The following is a 4,397-nucleotide window of genomic DNA, read 5'->3' as shown; positions in this document are numbered from 1 at the left end:
GGGCTGCCAAGAGGGAAGGCAGGAAGGAAGGAAGGAAGGAGGGAAGGAGGGACCCGACAGCGAAGCGCTGGAACGAGCCGAGGGATGGGACTGGGAAGGCACCGCAGACAGCGAGGGGCACAGGCAGGTCCCTGTCCCAGCCCCGGAGGAGCCCGGTGTGATGGCAGCTGGTAATTAGCAGTAACTGGGGGATGTGGGGCTGATCAGCGCTCAGGAACATCCCCAGCAAGGAAACCGCACCCCCTCCTCCCTGCTCCACAGCCCGCAGCCAGGCTGGAGAAGGCGCTGAGGAGGAGGAGGAGGGTGGAGGAGGCCCAGCTGCCAACCCTCCTGCCCTGCCAGGACAGCCTGGCCATGTCCTTGTCACTGCCCCGGCCCGGTCACTGCCCTCATTCCTCTGCAGCCCCACGGTGACCTGGCCCTCCATGTCCTGCTCACCGCTCCCGCTGGAGCAAACGGGCCAAGGGCACCTCTCCTGCACCTCTCTTTTCTTCTGCTGCCCTGTGGCACCAACCCGGCCGTGCCAGAGCCTCCCTGTGCCCGGCCCAGCCAGGCTGGGCAGGAGCAAACAGTATTTTTCAAAGCTGTGACTACTGATGGTCCTCTGACAGCAGAGCCGTGGGATTTCTGGGGGAGGGAAGGAGGGAGGGAGGGAGCCGGGCGAGATGTGCACAGTCACGGCAGGAAAAGCGCCTGGCAAATGAGAGAGGAGCAGCTCCCAGCCCGGAGAGCCGAGGCGGCGGAGAGAAGGGAAAACCTCACAAACCATTCCCAAAACGCCTCCCCTGCAGAACCCTCCCGGCCTGGCTGGGGAGCAGGTTCATCACCAGTGCGAAACACTAATTGGGGGGTGATGTTATGTCCTTAATAAGCGTTAAAAATCTCACCCCGGTTTGCCCCAATGGGGAAAAATTCCTGCCTGCAGCTGTGGGTTAAAAACACAGCTGGATCCCCTGGGAATGCCAGCACAGGGTGGCACCCAGCCCTGCTGCCCCTGGCAGGAGAGGGGACCAAGGAACCCCAAGGGTTGGAGCTGGGGGCACAGCTCAGCACCCAGGGGGGCACTGAAGGATTTCCTGAGACACAAACCCCTCGGGAAGCAGCTGAAATGAGGCACACCGTGATTCCAGCGTGTCTTGATGATGCCAAACCCCTCCAAAGGGCTGGAAAAGCAGCCCTGATGTCACAGCCTGGTCTCTGTGTCCCCAGCACAGCTCTGGCCTGGCCCAGGGCAGGCTCCACTCCAGCAGGGTGTGAAACGAGCCTTGAAATGTCCCAGATTTTGTTTCAGGAGCACCCAGAGCAGATCCTGGCTCCCTCACAAGCCTGCAGCTGCCTGTGAGAGGTTTGGGCTGATCTCCATAGGATCAGGATGGGCAATTCCATAGTCAATCCTGCAGTTCCAAGCAGCAGAGCTTCCCCTCTCCCTCCCACGTGGATTTAGGAACCCCCACCCCGGTGTTCCCGTTGCAGCAGGATCTCTTCAGCTCCAAGCACAGTTTTTCCCCCCACCCCAGGGAGCGTTTTCCAAGTCCCTCACATCAAGAAGAAAAATGATAATCAGGCCAGCTCAGACTTGCAAAACTGATCATTAAAAACCCAAAGCCCCGAGGGGACAAGGTGAGGATGCGGAGGAGGGGAGGAGGATCCTACAGCAGCCTCCAGAGCCCCCCCGTCTCCTGCAGGAAGCAGGGCCAGGCTCGGGGAGCTCTGTGTCCCCAAGGAGCTCATCCTGCGCTGCTCTCTGAGCAACAAAAGGTGGCAGTGACAAGTGAAGTGTCCTGGGAGTTCCAGAAACCTCCAGGAGATGGGAATCTGGAGGGCAGGGAGAGATTGGGGTCATTCCTGTGAGCTGGGGATGTGCACAGGCGCTGTGAAAGGAGAATAAAAGGGTCCCATCTCCTGGGCCCCACAGGAATGGGGTGGATCACACTGAGAGAAGCCTGCCCAGGGTCCAGCATAGCTCCAGAGCCCCCAGTGCCCTCCTCATCTCTGCCCACACCAGCGGGATCAGCCCAGGGCTGGCCCAAACCCTGGGAGCAAAAGCAAATTTTCAACAAGACACAAAAATGCAGGTCCTGGTTTAAAAAAAAACCCAAACGCCAATCTGGGGCACTCTGGTGCTCCCATCACCAGTGTGTGCAGGATTTTAACTTCACAATTCAAGCCTGAAATGCAACAAAATAGGGAAGGAAAGTGAAATGCAGGTGCACAGAGCTCCCACTGGAGCTGGCAGTGCCAGGGATGGGAATTTCCCCAAAATTTCACCTCCCCCTCGTGTGTCTGAGCCCAGGCTGGTCCTCCCAGCACTCCCACCCCATCGCTGGGGCTGCTCCTGCAGGGGGCTCCTGGGAATCCTGTCCAGGTCATTCCAGGGAAGGGGAATCCTCAGGATGCTCCCACAGAGGAGCTCAGGGCTCCTTCTGGGGGCTCAGCTCCTGCCGGGGCTCTCTGTACTCCTGCAGCCCCTGGGATCGAGGAGCGCTCAAACCCCGACCCCAGGGATGCAAAACCCCTGGGAACAGCTGCATGTCTGGGGCAGAGCCTGTCACAGGTCCCAGCAATCCCCAGGGAGGCGGCACCGGGGGGCAGCAGCCTGGAGTGAACCTGCAAACCACAACCCCTGCGTTTCCTGGGGGGCTGCTCCCCCAGCCCCGGCTCTGCCCCGCCCAGAGGCTCAGGGAAGGGAGCAGCAGCAATCCCAGGACTCCAGGACAGAGCAGCAGCATCGTTGCTCCATCCCTCGGGGAGCCTGGCAGGGGCAAACTTTGTACTTCCCTGAAATCTCGCACGAGAGGGAATTCTGGAGCCGGCTCATGCTGGAGGGACAGGTGCCGGCGCTGTGATCCCTCCTCCCAGGGCTCCAGGAGCAGGGAGCAGCACCCAGCAGCTTCTCTGGGGACAGGGAGCTGGGTTTAGGTCCCACCACCCATTCCTGCCCCAGACCCCGGCACTGCTGTCCCTCATGAGTCCATCGCCCGGACCAATTGGATCCAAAGGAGCAGAGTCTGCGTCCCTCAGGCACCAGGAGTCACACGCAGCTCGCAGCCGGACTCCCGGGATGTTCCACAGCAGCTTTCCGTCTCCTAACTGGAAAAGATGACCTGGCCAGTGCTCCTCCCTGCCTGGCACCAAGGCCCCGAGGCCGGCGTAATTTGATTTATGAACCCTTGGCAAGACAGCTCAACCCATCCATCCCTGAAGGAGGGATTGTACCGGAGCTCCTGGAGCCTGAACATTATTATTCCCACACGTTTGGAGGCTGCAAGGCTCTGAGTAACCCCCTCGCAACACTCACCAGCTCCAAATATCCCAAATATTCCCTCCTGCCTGCCTGGCAGGGCTGTCAGTCCCCAGTGGGGTTTGCAGGCACTTCACAACCCCCTTTTTCTCCAAGATCCCAAACACATCCTGCTTCACAACCAGCACCAAACACACTCTTTACCCCCCCAATGCGCAGCTGCAGAGTCAAAAGTTTGGGAGTCTCCGAGCACGAAACCCCAAATGGGTTTTGTGTTCCCACAGGGCCGGAGCTTTGGGAAGGAGCTGACAGCAGGAACCAATTCTGCCGTGCCGGAGCCGCAGCGAGGCCCCCCCGTGCTGTCCCCATTCCCCTGCGCCCCACCTGCCCCCTCCTCCCCCGGCACAGCCCCACAGAGCGGCTCCAGGGAGCCTCGGGGGACCAGGACAGCTCAATGTCCCACAGTGGTGATTCCCAGGTGCTCCAACACCTTCTCCATCAGCCAGGGCTCCCCTCAACTCGCAAATATTTAACACCGAGTGGTTTTCAACGAGGTTTTTAAAGGATTCCTGGGAAATTCTCCCATCTCCACCTCAGGCACACTCGTGGTGCGTGGATCTCACACGCACACGGAGCTGACGCGTTACATCACCGCCCTGAGGAGCGGTGACAATGAAAATAATCAGCTGATCCTCGGAGCTGTCACCAAGCCTCAAATCAAACGCCTCCCTGACAATCCTCAGGCTTGAGCCAGCGTGGATTATTTATCTTCAACACATCCTGGACACGAGGCTCGGTGAGAATCCCTGTCTGGGTCCCTCAGCGGCCCCTCAAGGTCCCTGCTGACCCCCCGAGCCCCTGCCCGGTGTCCCCCCCCCTCAGCCAGACCACGAGGACCACTCTCATCCCTCCACGTGTTTGCCCAAACTCCTGGAAAACGCGGCACTGCCACCACCATTTCCGACGCCGAGGTTATTAAAACACACTTCCAAAAATATTTTTGCCGATAAACAGCCAAGGTTAAGGAAAAAAAAAACCAAAAAAACAAACCACCCTGGCGGGAAGTTCTGGCTGGAACTTCACGCTGAGGCTGTGGCTGCGCGGGGCTCCAGGGAGCGGCGGCTCCTCTCCAAGGGGATGGAACCGCACCGGGAGC

General features: G+C 59.7%; 1 protein-coding gene across 1 annotated transcript in view; it reads right to left on the bottom strand.

The window, feature by feature from the left end:
• The window catches only part of MFSD4A (major facilitator superfamily domain containing 4A), a gene marked incomplete at its 5' end in the record, with an annotated part of 17,481 nt that overhangs the window by 12,447 nt on the left and 637 nt on the right, over window positions 1-4,397 (bottom strand). The gene's annotated exons all lie outside the window — the stretch shown is intronic.

This window comes from Corvus brachyrhynchos, unplaced genomic scaffold (genome assembly GCF_000691975.1).
Source record: "Corvus brachyrhynchos isolate BGI_N302 unplaced genomic scaffold, ASM69197v1 scaffold72, whole genome shotgun sequence".
In the NCBI taxonomy this organism is placed as follows: Eukaryota; Metazoa; Chordata; class Aves; order Passeriformes; family Corvidae; genus Corvus; species Corvus brachyrhynchos.
This window is presented reverse-complemented; position numbering and strand designations above follow the sequence as displayed.